Source organism: Micromesistius poutassou, assembly GCF_964030765.1.
Source record: "Micromesistius poutassou genome assembly, chromosome: 16".
Taxonomy (NCBI): Eukaryota; Metazoa; Chordata; class Actinopteri; order Gadiformes; family Gadidae; genus Micromesistius; species Micromesistius poutassou.
Window position 1 is genome coordinate 18,576,254 of NC_140286.1, and position 22,802 is coordinate 18,599,055.

Genomic DNA, 22,802 nt, shown 5'->3' on the forward strand with positions numbered 1-22,802 from the left:
GTTATTTATGCCATCGCGCACCATTTGGAAGTGGAGAGCAGTTGTTTTGACTATAATTCACGTGTTAGGGTCAAAAACACATTGTGGGTCAAAACATGCTTTTCTCGCTCTGAAAAGCATTTTGCACGCATAAAAACTGGAAAAGTTGATAACTCAGTCCCTTTCAATTCAAACGTGTAACTGAGCTAAAATAGGGTTATTTATGCCATTGCGCACTATTTGGAAGTGGAGAGCATTTGTTTTGACTATAATTCACGTGTTAGGGTCAAAAACACATTGTGGGTCAAAACATGCTTTTCTCGCTCTGAAAAGCATTTTGCACGCATAAAAACTGGAAAAGTTGATAACTCAGTCCCTTTCAATTCAAACGTGTAACTGAGCTTAAATAGGGTTATTTATGCCAATGCGCACTATTTGGAAGTGGAGAGCATTTGTTTTGACTATAATTCACGTGTTAGGGTCAAAAACACATTGTGGGTCAAAACATGCTTTTCTCGCTCTGAAAAGCATTTTGCACGCATAAAAACTGGAAAAGTGAATAACTCAGTCCCTTTCAATGCAAACGTGTAACTGAGCTTAAATAGGGTTATTTATGCCATTGCGCACTATTTGGAAGTGGAGAGCATTTGTTTTGACTATAATTCACGTGTTAGGGTCAAAAACACATTGTGGGTCAAAACATGCTTTTCTCGCTCTGAAAAGCATTTTGCACGCATAAAAACTGGAAAAGTGAATAACTCAGTCACTTTCAATGCAAACGTGTAACTGAGCTTAAATAGGGTTATTTATGCCATTGCGCACCATTTGGAAGTGAAGAGCAGTTGTTTTGAGCACAATTCACGTGTCAGGGTCAAAAACACCTTTTTGGTCAAAAAGTGATTCTCTCGCTCTGAAAAGCACTTTGCACGCATAAAAACTGGAAAAGTGAATAACTCAGTCCCTTTCAATGCAAACGTGTAACTGAGCTTAAATAGGGTTATTTATGCCATTGCGCACCATTTGGAAGTGAAGAGCAGTTGTTTTGAGCACAATTCACGTGTCAGGGTCAAAAACACCTTTTTGGTCAAGAAGTGATTCTCTCGCTCTGAAAAGCACTTTGCACGCATAAAAACTGGAAAAGTGAATAACTCAGTCCCTTTCAATGCAAACGTGTAACTGAGCTTAAATAGGGTTATTTATGCCATTGCGCACCATTTGGAAGTGAAGAGCAGTTGTTTTGAGCACAATTCACGTGTCAGGGTCAAAAACACCTTTTTGGTCAAAAAGTGATTCTCTCGCTCTGAAAAGCACTTTGCACGCATAAAAACTGGAAAAGTGAATAACTCAGTCCCTTTCAATGCAAACGTGTAACTGAGCTTAAATAGGGTTATTTATGCCATCGCGCACCATTTGGAAGTGAAGAGCAGTTGTTTTGAGCACAATTCACGTGTCAGGGTTAAAAACACCTTTTTGGTCAAAAAGTGATTCTCTCGCTCTGAAAAGCACTTTGCACGCATAAAAACTGGAAAAGTGAATAACTCAGTCCCTTTCAATGCAAACGTGTAACTGAGCTTAAATAGGGTTATTTATGCCATCGCGCACCATTTGGAAGTGGAGTGCAGTTGTTTTGACAATAATTCACGTGTTAGGGTCAAAAACACATTGTGGGTCAAAACATGCTTTTCTCGCTCTGAAAAGCATTTTGCACGCATAAAAACTGGAAAAGTGAATAACTCAGTCACTTTCAATGCAAACGTGTAACTGAGCTTAAATAGGGTTATTTATGCCATCGCGCACCATTTGGAAGTGGAGAGCAGTTGTTTTGACTATAATTCACGTGTTAGGGTCAAAAACACATTGTGGGTCAAAACATGCTTTTCTCGCTCTGAAAAGCATTTTGCACGCATAAAAACTGGAAAAGTTGATAACTCAGTCCCTTTCAATTCAAACGTGTAACTGAGCTTAAATAGGGTTATTTATGCCTTTGCGCACTATTTGGAAGTGGAGAGCATTTGTTTTGACTATAATTCACGTGTTAGGGTCAAAAACACATTGTGGGTCAAAACATGCTTTTCTCGCTCTGAAAAGCATTTTGCACGCATAAAAACTGGAAAAGTGAATAACTCAGTCACTTTCAATGCAAACGTGTAACTGAGCTTAAATAGGGTTATTTATGCCATCGCGCACCATTTGGAAGTGGAGAGCAGTTGTTTTGACTATAATTCACGTGTTAGGGTCAAAAACACATTGTGGGTCAAAACATGCTTTTCTCGCTCTGAAAAGCATTTTGCACGCATAAAAACTGGAAAAGTGAATAACTCAGTCACTTTCAATGCAAACGTGTAACTGAGCTTAAATAGGGTTATTTATGCCATTGCGCACCATTTGGAAGTGAAGAGCAGTTGTTTTGAGCACAATTCACGTGTCAGGGTCAAAAACACCTTTTTGGTCAAAAAGTGATTCTCTCGCTCTGAAAAGCACTTTGCACGCATAAAAACTGGAAAAGTGAATAACTCAGTCCCTTTCAATGCAAACGTGTAACTGAGCTTAAATAGGGTTATTTATGCCATCGCGCACCATTTGGAAGTGAAGAGCAGTTGTTTTGAGCACAATTCACGTGTCAGGGTCAAAAACACCTTTTTGGTCAAAAAGTGATTCTCTCGCTCTGAAAAGCACTTTGCACGCATAAAAACTGGAAAAGTGAATAACTCAGTCCCTTTCAATGCAAACGTGTAACTGAGCTTAAATAGGGTTATTTATGCCATCGCGCACCATTTGGAAGTGGAGTGCAGTTGTTTTGACAATAATTCACGTGTTAGGGTCAAAAACACATTGTGGGTCAAAACATGCTTTTCTCGCTCTGAAAAGCATTTTGCACGCATAAAAACTGGAAAAGTGAATAACTCAGTCACTTTCAATGCAAACGTGTAACTGAGCTTAAATAGGGTTATTTATGCCATCGCGCACCATTTGGAAGTGGAGAGCAGTTGTTTTGACTATAATTCACGTGTTAGGGTCAAAAACACATTGTGGGTCAAAACATGCTTTTCTCGCTCTGAAAAGCATTTTGCACGCATAAAAACTGGAAAAGTTGATAACTCAGTCCCTTTCAATTCAAACGTGTAACTGAGCTTAAATAGGGTTATTTATGCCATTGCGCACTATTTGGAAGTGGAGAGCAGTTGTTTTGACTATAATTCACGTGTTAGGATCAAAAACACATTGTGGGTCAAAACATGCTTTTCTCGCTCTGAAAAGCATTTTGCACGCATAAAAACTGGAAAAGTTGATAACTCAGTCCCTTTCAATGCAAACGTGTAACTGAGCTTAAATAGGGTTATTTATGCCATTGCGCACTATTTGGAAGTGGAGAGCATTTGTTTTGACTATAATTCACGTGTTAGGGTCAAAAACACATTGTGGGTCAAAACATGCTTTTCTCGCTCTGAAAAGCATTTTGCACGCATAAAAACTGGAAAAGTGAATAACTCAGTCACTTTCAATGCAAACGTGTAACTGAGCTTAAATAGGGTTATTTATGCCATCGCGCACCATTTGGAAGTGGAGAGCAGTTGTTTTGACTATAATTCACGTGTTAGGGTCAAAAACACATTGTGGGTCAAAACATGCTTTTCTCGCTCTGAAAAGCATTTTGCACGCATAAAAACTGGAAAAGTGAATAACTCAGTCACTTTCAATGCAAACGTGTAACTGAGCTTAAATAGGGTTATTTATGCCATTGCGCACCATTTGGAAGTGAAGAGCAGTTGTTTTGAGCACAATTCACGTGTCAGGGTCAAAAACACCTTTTTGGTCAAAAAGTGATTCTCTCGCTCTGAAAAGCACTTTGCACGCATAAAAACTGGAAAAGTGAATAACTCAGTCCCTTTCAATGCAAACGTGTAACTGAGCTTAAATAGGGTTATTTATGCCATCGCGCACCATTTGGAAGTGAAGAGCAGTTGTTTTGAGCACAATTCACGTGTCAGGGTCAAAAACACCTTTTTGGTCAAAAAGTGATTCTCTCGCTCTGAAAAGCACTTTGCACGCATAAAAACTGGAAAAGTGAATAACTCAGTCCCTTTCAATGCAAACGTGTAACTGAGCTTAAATAGGGTTATTTATGCCATCGCGCACCATTTGGAAGTGGAGTGCAGTTGTTTTGACAATAATTCACGTGTTAGGGTCAAAAACACATTGTGGGTCAAAACATGCTTTTCTCGCTCTGAAAAGCATTTTGCACGCATAAAAACTGGAAAAGTGAATAACTCAGTCACTTTCAATGCAAACGTGTAACTGAGCTTAAATAGGGTTATTTATGCCATCGCGCACCATTTGGAAGTGGAGAGCAGTTGTTTTGACTATAATTCACGTGTTAGGGTCAAAAACACATTGTGGGTCAAAACATGCTTTTCTCGCTCTGAAAAGCATTTTGCACGCATAAAAACTGGAAAAGTTGATAACTCAGTCCCTTTCAATTCAAACGTGTAACTGAGCTTAAATAGGGTTATTTATGCCATTGCGCACTATTTGGAAGTGGAGAGCATTTGTTTTGACTATAATTCACGTGTTAGGGTCAAAAACACATTGTGGGTCAAAACATGCTTTTCTCGCTCTGAAAAGCATTTTGCACGCATAAAAACTGGAAAAGTTGATAACTCAGTCCCTTTCAATGCAAACGTGTAACTGAGCTTAAATAGGGTTATTTATGCCATTGCGCACTATTTGGAAGTGGAGAGCATTTGTTTTGACTATAATTCACGTGTTAGGGTCAAAAACACATTGTGGGTCAAAACATGCTTTTCTCGCTCTGAAAAGCATTTTGCACGCATAAAAACTGGAAAAGTGAATAACTCAGTCACTTTCAATGCAAACGTGTAACTGAGCTTAAATAGGGTTATTTATGCCATTGCGCACCATTTGGAAGTGAAGAGCAGTTGTTTTGAGCACAATTCACGTGTCAGGGTCAAAAACACCTTTTTGGTCAAAAAGTGATTCTCTCGCTCTGAAAAGCACTTTGCACGCATAAAAACTGGAAAAGTGAATAACTCAGTCCCTTTCAATGCAAACGTGTAACTGAGCTTAAATAGGGTTATTTATGCCATCGCGCACCATTTGGAAGTGGATTGCAGTTGTTTTGACAATGATTCACGTGTTAGGGTCAAAAACACATTGTGGGTCAAAACATGCTTTTCTCGCTCTGAAAAGCATTTTGCACGCATAAAAACTGGAAAAGTGAATAACTCAGTCACTTTCAATGCAAACGTGTAACTGAGCTTAAATAGGGTTATTTATGCCATCGCGCACCATTTGGAAGTGGAGAGCAGTTGTTTTGACTATAATTCACGTGTTAGGGTCAAAAACACATTGTGGGTCAAAACATGCTTTTCTCGCTCTGAAAAGCATTTTGCACGCATAAAAACTGGAAAAGTTGATAACTCAGTCCCTTTCAATGCAAACGTGTAACTGAGCTTAAGTAGGGTTATTTATGCCATTGCGCACCATTTGGAAGTGAAGAGCAGTTGTTTTGAGCACAATTCACGTGTCAGGGTCAAAAACACCTTTTTGGTCAAAAAGTGATTCTCTCGCTCTGAAAAGCACTTTGCACGCATAAAAACTGGAAAAGTGAATAACTCAGTCCCTTTCAATGCAAACGTGTAACTGAGCTTAAATAGGGTTATTTATGCCATCGCGCACCATTTGGAAGTGGAGTGCAGTTGTTTTGACAATAATTCACGTGTTAGGGTCAAAAACACATTGTGGGTCAAAACATGCTTTTCTCGCTCTGAAAAGCATTTTGCACGCATAAAAACTGGAAAAGTTGATAACTCAGTCCCTTTCAATTCAAACGTGTAACTGAGCTTAAATAGGGTTATTTATGCCATTGCGCACTATTTGGAAGTGGAGAGCATTTGTTTTGACTATAATTCACGTGTTAGGGTCAAAAACACATTGTGGGTCAAAACATGCTTTTCTCGCTCTGAAAAGCATTTTGCACGCATAAAAACTGGAAAAGTTGATAACTCAGTCCCTTTCAATTCAAACGTGTAACTGAGCTTAAATAGGGTTATTTATGCCATTGCGCACTATTTGGAAGTGGAGAGCAGTTGTTTTGACTATAATTCACGTGTTAGGGTCAAAAACACATTGTGGGTCAAAACATGCTTTTCTCGCTCTGAAAAGCATTTTGCACGCATAAAAACTGGAAAAGTTGATAACTCAGTCCCTTTCAATGCAAACGTGTAACTGAGCTTAAATAGGGTTATTTATGCCATTGCGCACTATTTGGAAGTGGAGAGCATTTGTTTTGACTATAATTCACGTGTTAGGGTCAAAAACACATTGTGGGTCAAAACATGCTTTTCTCGCTCTGAAAAGCATTTTGCACGCATAAAAACTGGAAAAGTGAATAACTCAGTCACTTTCAATGCAAACGTGTAACTGAGCTTAAATAGGGTTATTTATGCCATCGCGCACCATTTGGAAGTGGAGAGCAGTTGTTTTGACTATAATTCACGTGTTAGGGTCAAAAACACATTGTGGGTCAAAACATGCTTTTCTCGCTCTGAAAAGCATTTTGCACGCATAAAAACTGGAAAAGTGAATAACTCAGTCACTTTCAATGCAAACGTGTAACTGAGCTTAAATAGGGTTATTTATGCCATTGCGCACCATTTGGAAGTGAAGAGCAGTTGTTTTGAGCACAATTCACGTGTCAGGGTCAAAAACACCTTTTTGGTCAAAAAGTGATTCTCTCGCTCTGAAAAGCACTTTGCACGCATAAAAACTGGAAAAGTGAATAACTCAGTCCCTTTCAATGCAAACGTGTAACTGAGCTTAAATAGGGTTATTTATGCCATCGCGCACCATTTGGAAGTGAAGAGCAGTTGTTTTGAGCACAATTCACGTGTCAGGGTCAAAAACACCTTTTTGGTCAAAAAGTGATTCTCTCGCTCTGAAAAGCACTTTGCACGCATAAAAACTGGAAAAGTGAATAACTCAGTCCCTTTCAATGCAAACGTGTAACTGAGCTTAAATAGGGTTATTTATGCCATCGCGCACCATTTGGAAGTGGAGTGCAGTTGTTTTGACAATAATTCACGTGTTAGGGTCAAAAACACATTGTGGGTCAAAACATGCTTTTCTCGCTCTGAAAAGCATTTTGCACGCATAAAAACTGGAAAAGTGAATAACTCAGTCACTTTCAATGCAAACGTGTAACTGAGCTTAAATAGGGTTATTTATGCCATCGCGCACCATTTGGAAGTGGAGAGCAGTTGTTTTGACTATAATTCACGTGTTAGGGTCAAAAACACATTGTGGGTCAAAACATGCTTTTCTCGCTCTGAAAAGCATTTTGCACGCATAAAAACTGGAAAAGTTGATAACTCAGTCCCTTTCAATTCAAACGTGTAACTGAGCTAAAATAGGGTTATTTATGCCATTGCGCACTATTTGGAAGTGGAGAGCATTTGTTTTGACTATAATTCACGTGTTAGGGTCAAAAACACATTGTGGGTCAAAACATGCTTTTCTCGCTCTGAAAAGCATTTTGCACGCATAAAAACTGGAAAAGTTGATAACTCAGTCCCTTTCAATTCAAACGTGTAACTGAGCTTAAATAGGGTTATTTATGCCAATGCGCACTATTTGGAAGTGGAGAGCATTTGTTTTGACTATAATTCACGTGTTAGGGTCAAAAACACATTGTGGGTCAAAACATGCTTTTCTCGCTCTGAAAAGCATTTTGCACGCATAAAAACTGGAAAAGTGAATAACTCAGTCCCTTTCAATGCAAACGTGTAACTGAGCTTAAATAGGGTTATTTATGCCATTGCGCACTATTTGGAAGTGGAGAGCATTTGTTTTGACTATAATTCACGTGTTAGGGTCAAAAACACATTGTGGGTCAAAACATGCTTTTCTCGCTCTGAAAAGCATTTTGCACGCATAAAAACTGGAAAAGTGAATAACTCAGTCACTTTCAATGCAAACGTGTAACTGAGCTTAAATAGGGTTATTTATGCCATTGCGCACCATTTGGAAGTGAAGAGCAGTTGTTTTGAGCACAATTCACGTGTCAGGGTCAAAAACACCTTTTTGGTCAAAAAGTGATTCTCTCGCTCTGAAAAGCACTTTGCACGCATAAAAACTGGAAAAGTGAATAACTCAGTCCCTTTCAATGCAAACGTGTAACTGAGCTTAAATAGGGTTATTTATGCCATTGCGCACCATTTGGAAGTGAAGAGCAGTTGTTTTGAGCACAATTCACGTGTCAGGGTCAAAAACACCTTTTTGGTCAAGAAGTGATTCTCTCGCTCTGAAAAGCACTTTGCACGCATAAAAACTGGAAAAGTGAATAACTCAGTCCCTTTCAATGCAAACGTGTAACTGAGCTTAAATAGGGTTATTTATGCCATCGCGCACCATTTGGAAGTGGAGTGCAGTTGTTTTGACAATAATTCAAGTGTTAGGGTCAAAAACACATTGTGGGTCAAAACATGCTTTTCTCGCTCTGAAAAGCATTTTGCACGCATAAAAACTGGAAAAGTGAATAACTCAGTCACTTTCAATGCAAACGTGTAACTGAGCTTAAATAGGGTTATTTATGCCATTGCGCACCATTTGGAAGTGAAGAGCAGTTGTTTTGAGCACAATTCACGTGTCAGGGTCAAAAACACCTTTTTGGTCAAAAAGTGATTCTCTCGCTCTGAAAAGCACTTTGCACGCATAAAAACTGGAAAAGTGAATAACTCAGTCCCTTTCAATGCAAACGTGTAACTGAGCTTAAATAGGGTTATTTATGCCATCGCGCACCATTTGGAAGTGGAGTGCAGTTGTTTTGACAATAATTCACGTGTTAGGGTCAAAAACACATTGTGGGTCAAAACATGCTTTTCTCGCTCTGAAAAGCATTTTGCACGCATAAAAACTGGAAAAGTGAATAACTCAGTCACTTTCAATGCAAACGTGTAACTGAGCTTAAATAGGGTTATTTATGCCATTGCGCACCATTTGGAAGTGAAGAGCAGTTGTTTTGAGCACAATTCACGTGTCAGGGTCAAAAACACCTTTTTGGTCAAAAAGTGATTCTCTCGCTCTGAAAAGCACTTTGCATGCATAAAAACTGGAAAAGTGAATAACTCAGTCCCTTTCAATGCAAACGTGTAACTGAGCTTAAATAGGGTTATTTATGCCATCGCGCACCATTTGGAAGTGAAGAGCAGTTGTTTTGAGCACAATTCACGTGTCAGGGTCAAAAACACCTTTTTGGTCAAAAAGTGATTCTCTCGCTCTGAAAAGCACTTTGCACGCATAAAAACTGGAAAAGTGAATAACTCAGTCCCTTTCAATGCAAACGTGTAACTGAGCTTAAATAGGGTTATTTATGCCATCGCGCACCATTTGGAAGTGGAGTGCAGTTGTTTTGACAATAATTCACGTGTTAGGGTCAAAAACACATTGTGGGTCAAAACATGCTTTTCTCGCTCTGAAAAGCATTTTGCACGCATAAAAACTGGAAAAGTGAATAACTCAGTCACTTTCAATGCAAACGTGTAACTGAGCTTAAATAGGGTTATTTATGCCATCGCGCACCATTTGGAAGTGGAGAGCAGTTGTTTTGACTATAATTCACGTGTTAGGGTCAAAAACACATTGTGGGTCAAAACATGCTTTTCTCGCTCTGAAAAGCATTTTGCACGCATAAAAACTGGAAAAGTTGATAACTCAGTCCCTTTCAATTCAAACGTGTAACTGAGCTTAAATAGGGTTATTTATGCCATTGCGCACTATTTGGAAGTGGAGAGCATTTGTTTTGACTATAATTCACGTGTTAGGGTCAAAAACACATTGTGGGTCAAAACATGCTTTTCTCGCTCTGAAAAGCATTTTGCACGCATAAAAACTGGAAAAGTGAATAACTCAGTCACTTTCAATGCAAACGTGTAACTGAGCTTAAATAGGGTTATTTATGCCATCGCGCACCATTTGGAAGTGGAGAGCAGTTGTTTTGACTATAATTCACGTGTTAGGGTCAAAAACACATTGTGGGTCAAAACATGCTTTTCTCGCTCTGAAAAGCATTTTGCACGCATAAAAACTGGAAAAGTTGATAACTCAGTCCCTTTCAATTCAAACGTGTAACTGAGCTTAAATAGGGTTATTTATGCCATTGCGCACTATTTGGAAGTGGAGAGCAGTTGTTTTGACTATAATTCACGTGTTAGGGTCAAAAACACCTTTTTGGTCAAAAAGTGATTCTCTCGCTCTGAAAAGCACTTTGCACGCATAAAAACTGGAAAAGTGAATAACAGTCCCTTTCAATGCAAACGTGTAACTGAGCTTAAATAGGGTTATTTATGCCATCGCGCACCATTTGGAAGTGGAGTGCAGTTGTTTTGACAATAATTCAAGTGTTAGGGTCAAAAACACATTGTGGGTCAAAACATGCTTTTCTCGCTCTGAAAAGCATTTTGCACGCATAAAAACTGGAAAAGTGAATAACTCAGTCACTTTCAATGCAAACGTGTAACTGAGCTTAAATAGGGTTATTTATGCCATTGCGCACCATTTGGAAGTGAAGAGCAGTTGTTTTGAGCACAATTCACGTGTCAGGGTCAAAAACACCTTTTTGGTCAAAAAGTGATTCTCTCGCTCTGAAAAGCACTTTGCACGCATAAAAACTGGAAAAGTGAATAACTCAGTCCCTTTCAATGCAAACGTGTAACTGAGCTTAAATAGGGTTATTTATGCCATCGCGCACCATTTGGAAGTGGAGTGCAGTTGTTTTGACAATAATTCACGTGTTAGGGTCAAAAACACATTGTGGGTCAAAACATGCTTTTCTCGCTCTGAAAAGCATTTTGCACGCATAAAAACTGGAAAAGTGAATAACTCAGTCCCTTTCAATGCAAACGTGTAACTGAGCTTAAATAGGGTTATTTATGCCATTGCGCACCATTTGGAAGTGAAGAGCAGTTGTTTTGAGCACAATTCACGTGTCAGGGTCAAAAACACCTTTTTGGTCAAAAAGTGATTCTCTCGCTCTGAAAAGCACTTTGCACGCATAAAAACTGGAAAAGTGAATAACTCAGTCACTTTCAATGCAAACGTGTAACTGAGCTTAAATAGGGTTATTTATGCCATTGCGCACCATTTGGAAGTGAAGAGCAGTTGTTTTGAGCACAATTCACGTGTCAGGGTCAAAAACACCTTTTTGGTCAAAAAGTGATTCTCTCGCTCTGAAAAGCACTTTGCACGCATAAAAACTGGAAAAGTGAATAACTCAGTCCCTTTCAATGCAAACGTGTAACTGAGCTTAAATAGGGTTATTTATGCCATCGCGCACCATTTGGAAGTGGAGTGCAGTTGTTTTGACAATAATTCACGTGTTAGGGTCAAAAACACATTGTGGGTCAAAACATGCTTTTCTCGCTCTGAAAAGCATTTTGCACGCATAAAAACTGGAAAAGTTGATAACTCAGTCCCTTTCAATGCAAACGTGTAACTGAGCTTAAATAGGGTTATTTATGCCATTGCGCACTATTTGGAAGTGGAGAGCATTTGTTTTGACTATAATTCACGTGTTAGGGTCAAAAACACATTGTGGGTCAAAACATGCTTTTCTCGCTCTGAAAAGCATTTTGCACGCATAAAAACTGGAAAAGTGAATAACTCAGTCACTTTCAATGCAAACGTGTAACTGAGCTTAAATAGGGTTATTTATGCCATCGCGCACCATTTGGAAGTGGAGAGCAGTTGTTTTGACTATAATTCACGTGTTAGGGTCAAAAACACATTGTGGGTCAAAACATGCTTTTCTCGCTCTGAAAAGCATTTTGCACGCATAAAAACTGGAAAAGTTGATAACTCAGTCCCTTTCAATTCAAACGTGTAACTGAGCTTAAATAGGGTTATTTATGCCAATGCGCACTATTTGGAAGTGGAGAGCATTTGTTTTGACTATAATACACGTGTTAGGGTCAAAAACACATTGTGGGTCAAAACATGCTTTTCTCGCTCTGAAAAGCATTTTGCACGCATAAAAACTGGAAAAGTGAATAACTCAGTCACTTTCAATGCAAACGTGTAACTGAGCTTAAATAGGGTTATTTATGCCATTGCGCACCATTTGGAAGTGAAGAGCAGTTGTTTTGAGCACAATTCACGTGTCAGGGTCAAAAACACCTTTTTGGTCAAAAAGTGATTCTCTCGCTCTGAAAAGCACTTTGCACGCATAAAAACTGGAAAAGTGAATAACTCAGTCCCTTTCAATGCAAACGTGTAACTGAGCTTAAATAGGGTTATTTATGCCATCGCGCACCATTTGGAAGTGGAGTGCAGTTGTTTTGACAATAATTCACGTGTTAGGGTCAAAAACACATTGTGGGTCAAAACATGCTTTTCTCGCTCTGAAAAGCATTTTGCACGCATAAAAACTGGAAAAGTTGATAACTCAGTCCCTTTCAATGCAAACGTGTAACTGAGCTTAAATAGGGTTATTTATGCCATTGCGCACTATTTGGAAGTGGAGAGCATTTGTTTTGACTATAATTCACGTGTTAGGGTCAAAAACACATTGTGGGTCAAAACATGCTTTTCTCGCTCTGAAAAGCATTTTGCACGCATAAAAACTGGAAAAGTGAATAACTCAGTCACTTTCAATGCAAACGTGTAACTGAGCTTAAATAGGGTTATTTATGCCATCGCGCACCATTTGGAAGTGGAGAGCAGTTGTTTTGACTATAATTCACGTGTTAGGGTCAAAAACACATTGTGGGTCAAAACATGCTTTTCTCGCTCTGAAAAGCATTTTGCACGCATAAAAACTGGAAAAGTGAATAACTCAGTCACTTTCAATGCAAACGTGTAACTGAGCTTAAATAGGGTTATTTATGCCATTGCGCACCATTTGGAAGTGAAGAGCAGTTGTTTTGAGCACAATTCACGTGTCAGGGTCAAAAACACCTTTTTGGTCAAAAAGTGATTCTCTCGCTCTGAAAAGCACTTTGCACGCATAAAAACTGGAAAAGTGAATAACTCAGTCCCTTTCAATGCAAACGTGTAACTGAGCTTAAATAGGGTTATTTATGCCATCGCGCACCATTTGGAAGTGGAGTGCAGTTGTTTTGACAATAATTCACGTGTTAGGGTCAAAAACACATTGTGGGTCAAAACATGCTTTTCTCGCTCTGAAAAGCATTTTGCACGCATAAAAACTGGAAAAGTGAATAACTCAGTCACTTTCAATGCAAACGTGTAACTGAGCTTAAATAGGGTTATTTATGCCATTGCGCACCATTTGGAAGTGAAGAGCAGTTGTTTTGAGCACAATTCACGTGTCAGGGTCAAAAACACCTTTTTGGTCAAAAAGTGATTCTCTCGCTCTGAAAAGCACTTTGCACGCATAAAAACTGGAAAAGTGAATAACTCAGTCCCTTTCAATGCAAACGTGTAACTGAGCTTAAATAGGGTTATTTATGCCATCGCGCACCATTTGGAAGTGGAGTGCAGTTGTTTTGACAATAATTCACGTGTTAGGGTCAAAAACACATTGTGGGTCAAAACATGCTTTTCTCGCTCTGAAAAGCATTTTGCACGCATAAAAACTGGAAAAGTTGATAACTCAGTCCCTTTCAATGCAAACGTGTAACTGAGCTTAAATAGGGTTATTTATGCCATCGCGCACCATTTGGAAGTGGAGAGCAGTTGTTTTGACTATAATTCACGTGTTAGGGTCAAAAACACATTGTGGGTCAAAACATGCTTTTCTCGCTCTGAAAAGCATTTTGCACGCATAAAAACTGGAAAAGTTGATAACTCAGTCCCTTTCAATGCAAACGTGTAACTGAGCTTAAATAGGGTTATTTATGCCATTGCGCACTATTTGGAAGTGGAGAGCATTTGTTTTGACTATAATTCACGTGTTAGGGTCAAAAACACATTGTGGGTCAAAACATGCTTTTCTCGCTCTGAAAAGCATTTTGCACGCATAAAAACTGGAAAAGTGAATAACTCAGTCACTTTCAATGCAAACGTGTAACTGAGCTTAAATAGGGTTATTTATGCCATCGCGCACCATTTGGAAGTGGATTGCAGTTGTTTTGACTATAATTCACGTGTTAGGGTCAAAAACACATTGTGGGTCAAAACATGCTTTTCTCGCTCTGAAAAGCATTTTGCACGCATAAAAACTGGAAAAGTGAATAACTCAGTCACTTTCAATGCAAACGTGTAACTGAGCTTAAATAGGGTTATTTATGCCATCGCGCACCATTTGGAAGTGGAGAGCAGTTGTTTTGACTATAATTCACGTGTTAGGGTCAAAAACACATTGTGGGTCAAAACATGCTTTTCTCGCTCTGAAAAGCATTTTGCACGCATAAAAACTGGAAAAGTTGATAACTCAGTCCCTTTCAATGCAAACGTGTAACTGAGCTTAAGTAGGGTTATTTATGCCATTGCGCACCATTTGGAAGTGAAGAGCAGTTGTTTTGAGCACAATTCACGTGTCAGGGTCAAAAACACCTTTTTGGTCAAAAAGTGATTCTCTCGCTCTGAAAAGCACTTTGCACGCATAAAAACTGGAAAAGTGAATAACTCAGTCCCTTTCAATGCAAACGTGTAACTGAGCTTAAATAGGGTTATTTATGCCATCGCGCACCATTTGGAAGTGGAGTGCAGTTGTTTTGACAATAATTCACGTGTTAGGGTCAAAAACACATTGTGGGTCAAAACATGCTTTTCTCGCTCTGAAAAGCATTTTGCACGCATAAAAACTGGAAAAGTGAATAACTCAGTCACTTTCAATGCAAACGTGTAACTGAGCTTAAATAGGGTTATTTATGCCATCGCGCACCATTTGGAAGTGGAGAGCAGTTGTTTTGACTATAATTCACGTGTTAGGGTCAAAAACACATTGTGGGTCAAAACATGCTTTTCTCGCTCTGAAAAGCATTTTGCACGCATAAAAACTGGAAAAGTGAATAACTCAGTCACTTTCAATGCAAACGTGTAACTGAGCTTAAGTAGGGTTATTTATGCCATTGCGCACCATTTGGAAGTGAAGAGCAGTTGTTTTGAGCACAATTCACGTGTCAGGGTCAAAAACACCTTTTTGGTCAAAAAGTGATTCTCTCGCTCTGAAAAGCACTTTGCACGCATAAAAACTGGAAAAGTGAATAACTCAGTCCCTTTCAATGCAAACGTGTAACTGAGCTTAAATAGGGTTATTTATGCCATCGCGCACCATTTGGAAGTGGAGTGCAGTTGTTTTGACAATAATTCACGTGTTAGGGTCAAAAACACATTGTGGGTCAAAACATGCTTTTCTCGCTCTGAAAAGCATTTTGCACGCATAAAAACTGGAAAAGTTGATAACTCAGTCCCTTTCAAAGCAAACGTGTAACTGAGCTTAAATAGGGTTATTTATGCCATCGCGCACCATTTGGAAGTGGAGAGCAGTTGTTTTGACTATAATTCACGTGTTAGGGTCAAAAACACATTGTGGGTCAAAACATGCTTTTCTCGCTCTGAAAAGCATTTTGCACGCATAAAAACTGGAAAGGTTGATAACTCAGTCCCTTTCAATTCAAACGTGTAACTGAGCTTAAATAGGGTTATTTATGCCAATGCGCACTATTTGGAAGTGGAGAGCATTTGTTTTGACTATAATTCACGTGTTAGGGTCAAAAACACATTGTGGGTCAAAACATGCTCTTCTCGCTCTGAAAAGCATTTTGCACGCATAAAAACTGGAAAAGTGAATAACTCAGTCACTTTCAATGCAAACGTGTAACTGAGCTTAAATAGGGTTATTTATGCCATCGCGTACCATTTGGAAGTGGAGAGCAGTTGTTTTGACTATAATTCACGTGTTAGGGTCAAAAACACATTGTGGGTCAAAACATGCTTTTCTCGCTCTGAAAAGCATTTTGCACGCATAAAAACTGGAAAAGTTGATAACTCAGTCCCTTTCAATTCAAACGTGTAACTGAGCTTAAATAGGGTTATTTATGCCATTGCGCACTATTTGGAAGTGGAGAGCATTTGTTTTGACTATAATTCACGTGTTATGGTCAAAAACACATTGTGGGTCAAAACATGCTTTTCTCGCTCTGAAAAGCATTTTGCACGCATAAAAACTGGAAAAGTGAATAACTCAGTCACTTTCAATGCAAACGTGTAACTGAGCTTAAGTAGGATTATTTATGCCATTGCGCACCATTTGGAAGTGAAGAGCAGTTGTTTTGAGCACAATTCACGTGTCAGGGTCAAAAACACCTTTTTGGTCAAAAAGTGATTCTCTCGCTCTGAAAAGCACTTTGCACGCATAAAAACTGGAAAAGTGAATAACTCAGTCCCTTTCAATGCAAACGTGTAACTGAGCTTAAATAGGGTTATTTATGCCATCGCGCACCATTTGGAAGTGGAGTGCAGTTGTTTTGACAATAATTCACGTGTTAGGGTCAAAAAAACCTTTTTGGTCAAAAAGTGATTCTCTCGCTCTGAAAAGCACTTTGCACGCATAAAAACTGGAAAAGTGAATAACTCAGTCCCTTTCAATGCAAACGTGTAACTGAGCTTAAATAGGGTTATTTATGCCATCGCGCACCATTTGGAAGTGGAGTGCAGTTGTTTTGACAATAATTCACGTGTTAGGGTCAAAAACACATTGTGGGTCAAAACATGCTTTTCTCGCTCTGAAAAGCATTTTGCACGCATAAAAACTGGAAAAGTTGATAACTCAGTCCCTTTCAATTCAAACGTGTAACTGAGCTTAAATAGGGTTATTTATGCCATTGCGCACTATTTGGAAGTGGAGAGCATTTGTTTTGACTATAATTCACGTGTTAGGGTCAAAAACACATTGTGGGTCAAAACATGCTTTTCTCGCTCTGAAAAGCATTTTGCACGCATAAAAACTGGAAAAGTGAATAACTCAGTCACTTTAAATGCAAACGTGTAACTGAGCTTAAATAGGGTTATTTATGCCATTGCGCACCATTTGGAAGTGAAGAGTAGTTGTTTTGAGCACAATTCACGTGTCAGGGTCAAAAACACCTTTTTGGTCAAAAAGTGATTCTCTCGCTCTGAAAAGCACTTTGCACGCATAAAAACTGGAAAAGTGAATAACTCAGTCCCTTTCAATGCAAACGTGTAACTGAGCTTAAATAGGGTTATTTATGCCATCGCGCACCATTTGGAAGTGGAGTGCAGTTGTTTTGACAATAATTCACGTGTTAGGGTCAAAAACACAATGTGGGTCAAAACATGCTTTTCTCGCTCTGAAAAGCATTTTGCACGCATAAAAACTGGAAAAGTTGATAACTCAGTCCCTTTCAATGCAAACGTGTAACTGAGCTTAAATAGGGTTATTTATGCCAATGCGCACTATTTGGAAGTGGAGAGCATTTGTTTTGACTATAATTCACGTGTTAGGGTCAAAAACACATTGTGGGTCAAAACATGCTTTTCTCGCTCTGAAAAGCATTTTGCACGCATAAAAACTGGAAAAGTGAATAACTCAGTCACTTTCAATGCAAACGTGTAACTGAGCTTAAATAGGGTTATTTATGCCATCGCGCACCATTTGGAAGTGGAGAGCAGTTGTTTTGACTATAATTCACGTGTTAGGGTCAAAAACACATTGTGGGTCAAAACATGCTTTTCTCGCTCTGAAAAGCATTTTGCACGCATAAAAACTGGAAAAGTTGATAACTCAGTCCCTTTCAATTCAAACGTGTAACTGAGCTTAAATAGGGTTATTTATGCCATTGCGCACTATTTGGAAGTGGAGAGCATTTGTTTTGACTATAATTCACGTGTTAGGGTCAAAAACACATTGTGGGTCAAAACATGCTTTTCTCGCTCTGAAAAGCATTTTGCACGCATAAAAACTGGAAAAGTTGATAACTCAGTCCCTTTCAATTCAAACGTGTAACTGAGCTTAAATAGGGTTATTTATGCCATTGCGCACCATTTGGAAGTGAAGAGCAGTTGTTTTGAGCACAATTCACGTGTCAGGGTCAAAAACACCTTTTTGGTCAAAAAGTGATTCTCTCGCTCTGAAAAGCACTTTGCACGCATAAAAACTGGAAAAGTGAATAACTCAGTCCCTTTCAATGCAAACGTGTAACTGAGCTTAAATAGGGTTATTTATGCCATCGCGCACCATTTGGAAGTGGAGTGCAGTTGTTTTGACAATAATTCACGTGTTAGGGTCAAAAACACATTGTGGGTCAAAACATGCTTTTCTCGCTCTGAAAAGCATTTTGCACGCATAAAAACTGGAAAAGTTGATAACTCAGTCCCTTTCAATGCAAACGTGTAACTGAGCTTAAATAGGGTTATTTATGCCATCGCGCACCATTTGGAAGTGGAGAGCAGTTGTTTTGACTATAATTCACGTGTTAGGGTCAAAAACACATTGTGGGTCAAAACATGCTTTTCTCGCTCTGAAAAGCATTTTGCACGCATAAAAACTGGAAAAGTTGATAACTCAGTCCCTTTCAATGCAAACGTGTAACTGAGCTTAGATAGGGTTATTTATGCCATTGCGCACTATTTGGAAGTGGAGAGCATTTGTTTTGACTATAATTCACGTGTTAGGGTCAAAAACACATTGTGGGTCAAAACATGCTCTTCTCGCTCTGAAAAGCATTTTGCACGCATAAAAACTGGAAAAGTGAATAACTCAGTCACTTTCAATGCAAACGTGTAACTGAGCTTAAATAGGGTTATTTATGCCATCGCGTACCATTTGGAAGTGGAGAGCAGTTGTTTTGACTATAATTCACGTGTTAGGGTCAAAAACACATTGTGGGTCAAAACATGCTTTTCTCGCTCTGAAAAGCATTTTGCACGCATAAAAACTGGAAAAGTTGATAACTCAGTCCCTTTCAATTCAAACGTGTAACTGAGCTTAAATAGGGTTATTTATGCCATTGCGCACTATTTGGAAGTGGAGAGCATTTGTTTTGACTATAATTCACGTGTTAGGGTCAAAAACACATTGTGGGTCAAAACATGCTTTTCTCGCTCTGAAAAGCATTTTGCACGCATAAAAACTGGAAAAGTGAATAACTCAGTCACTTTAAATGCAAACGTGTAACTGAGCTTAAATAGGGTTATTTATGCCATTGCGCACCATTTGGAAGTGAAGAGTAGTTGTTTTGAGCACAATTCACGTGTCAGGGTCAAAAACACCTTTTTGGTCAAAAAGTGATTCTCTCGCTCTGAAAAGCACTTTGCACGCATAAAAACTGGAAAAGTGAATAACTCAGTCCCTTTCAATGCAAACGTGTAACTGAGCTTAAATAGGGTTATTTATGCCATCGCGCACCATTTGGAAGTGGAGTGCAGTTGTTTTGACAATAATTCACGTGTTAGGGTCAAAAACACAATGTGGGTCAAAACATGCTTTTCTCGCTCTGAAAAGCATTTTGCACGCATAAAAACTGGAAAAGTTGATAACTCAGTCCCTTTCAATGCAAACGTGTAACTGAGCTTAAATAGGGTTATTTATGCCAATGCGCACTATTTGGAAGTGGAGAGCATTTGTTTTGACTATAATTCACGTGTTAGGGTCAAAAACACATTGTGGGTCAAAACATGCTTTTCTCGCTCTGAAAAGCATTTTGCACGCATAAAAACTGGAAAAGTGAATAACTCAGTCACTTTCAATGCAAACGTGTAACTGAGCTTAAATAGGGTTATTTATGCCATCGCGCACCATTTGGAAGTGGAGAGCAGTTGTTTTGACTATAATTCACGTGTTAGGGTCAAAAACACATTGTGGGTCAAAACATGCTTTTCTCGCTCTGAAAAGCATTTTGCACGCATAAAAACTGGAAAAGTTGATAACTCAGTCCCTTTCAATTCAAACGTGTAACTGAGCTTAAATAGGGTTATTTATGCCATTGCGCACTATTTGGAAGTGGAGAGCATTTGTTTTGACTATAATTCACGTGTTAGGGTCAAAAACACATTGTGGGTCAAAACATGCTTTTCTCGCTCTGAAAAGCATTTTGCACGCATAAAAACTGGAAAAGTTGATAACTCAGTCCCTTTCAATTCAAACGTGTAACTGAGCTTAAATAGGGTTATTTATGCCATTGCGCACCATTTGGAAGTGAAGAGCAGTTGTTTTGAGCACAATTCACGTGTCAGGGTCAAAAACACCTTTTTGGTCAAAAAGTGATTCTCTCGCTCTGAAAAGCACTTTGCACGCATAAAAACTGGAAAAGTGAATAACTCAGTCCCTTTCAATGCAAACGTGTAACTGAGCTTAAATAGGGTTATTTATGCCATCGCGCACCATTTGGAAGTGGAGTGCAGTTGTTTTGACAATAATTCACGTGTTAGGGTCAAAAACACATTGTGGGTCAAAACATGCTTTTCTCGCTCTGAAAAGCATTTTGCACGCATAAAAACTGGAAAAGTTGATAACTCAGTCCCTTTCAATGCAAACGTGTAACTGAGCTTAAATAGGGTTATTTATGCCATCGCGCACCATTTGGAAGTGGAGAGCAGTTGTTTTGACTATAATTCACGTGTTAGTGTCAAAAACACATTGTGGGTCAAAACATGCTTTTCTCGCTCTGAAAAGCATTTTGCACGCATAAAAACTGGAAAAGTTGATAACTCAGTCCCTTTCAATTCAAACGTGTAACTGAGCTTAAATAGGGTTATTTATGCCATTGCGCACTATTTGGAAGTGGAGAGCATTTGTTTTGACTATAATTCACGTGTTAGGGTCAAAAACACATTGTGGGTCAAAACATGCTTTTCTCGCTCTGAAAAGCATTTTGCACGCATAAAAACTGGAAAAGTGAATAACTCAGTCACTTTCAATGCAAACGTGTAACTGAGCTTAAATAGGGTTATTTATGCCATTGCGCACCATTTGGAAGTGAAGAGTAGTTGTTTTGAGCACAATTCACGTGTCAGGGTCAAAAACACCTTTTTGGTCAAAAAGTGATTCTCTCGCTCTGAAAAGCACTTTGCACGCATAAAAACTGGAAAAGTGAATAACTCAGTCCCTTTCAATGCAAACGTGTAACTGAGCTTAAATAGGGTTATTTATGCCATCGCGCACCATTTGGAAGTGGAGTGCAGTTGTTTTGACAATAATTCACGTGTTAGGGTCAAAAACACATTGTGGGTCAAAACATGCTTTTCTCGCTCTGAAAAGCATTTTGCACGCATAAAAACTGGAAAAGTTGATAACTCAGTCCCTTTCAATGCAAACGTGTAACTGAGCTTAAATAGGGTTATTTATGCCATCGCGCACCATTTGGAAGTGGAGAGCAGTTGTTTTGACTATAATTCACGTGTTAGGGTCAAAAACACATTGTGGGTCAAAACATGCTTTTCTCGCTCTGAAAAGCATTTTGCACGCATAAAAACTGGAAAAGTTGATAACTCAGTCCCTTTCAATTCAAACGTGTAACTGAGCTTAAATAGGGTTATTTATGCCAATGCGCACTATTTGGAAGTGGAGAGCATTTGTTTTGACTATAATTCACGTGTTAGGGTCAAAAACACATTGTGGGTCAAAACATGCTTTTCTCGCTCTGAAAAGCATTTTGCACGCATAAAAACTGGAAAAGTGAATAACTCAGTCACTTTCAATGCAAACGTGTAACTGAGCTTAAATAGGGTTATTTATGCCATCGCGCACCATTTGGAAGTGGAGAGCAGTTGTTTTGACTATAATTCACGTGTTAGGGTCAAAAACACATTGTGGGTCAAAACATGCTTTTCTCGCTCTGAAAAGCATTTTGCACGCATAAAAACTGGAAAAGTTGATAACTCAGTCCCTTTCAATTCAAACGTGTAACTGAGCTTAAATAGGGTTATTTATGCCATTGCGCACTATTTGGAAGTGGAGAGCATTTGTTTTGACTATAATTCACGTGTTAGGGTCAAAAACACATTGTGGGTCAAAACATGCTTTTCTCGCTCTGAAAAGCATTTTGCACGCATAAAAACTGGAAAAGTTGATAACTCAGTCCCTTTCAATTCAAACGTGTAACTGAGCTTAAATAGGGGTATTTATGCCATTGCGCACCATTTGGAAGTGAAGAGCAGTTGTTTTGAGCACAATTCACGTGTCAGGGTCAAAAACACCTTTTTGGTCAAAAAGTGATTCTCTCGCTCTGAAAAGCACTTTGCACGCATAAAAACTGGAAAAGTGAATAACTCAGTCCCTTTCAATGCAAACGTGTAACTGAGCTTAAATAGGGTTATTTATGCCATCGCGCACCATTTGGAAGTGGAGTGCAGTTGTTTTGACAATAATTCACGTGTTAGGGTCAAAAACACATTGTGGGTCAAAACATGCTTTTCTCGCTCTGAAAAGCATTTTGCACGCATAAAAACTGGAAAAGTTGATAACTCAGTCCCTTTCAATGCAAACGTGTAACTGAGCTTAAATAGGGTTATTTATGCCATCGCGCACCATTTGGAAGTGGAGAGCAGTTGTTTTGACTATAATTCACGTGTTAGGGTCAAAAACACATTGTGGGTCAAAACATGCTTTTCTCGCTCTGAAAAGCATTTTGCACGCATAAAAACTGGAAAAGTTGATAACTCAGTCCCTTTCAATGCAAACGTGTAACTGAGCTTAGATAGGGTTATTTATGCCATTGCGCACTATTTGGAAGTGGAGAGCATTTGTTTTGACTATAATTCACGTGTTAGGGTCAAAAACACATTGTGGGTCAAAACATGCTCTTCTCGCTCTGAAAAGCATTTTGCACGCATAAAAACTGGAAAAGTGAATAACTCAGTCAATTTCAATGCAAACGTGTAACTGA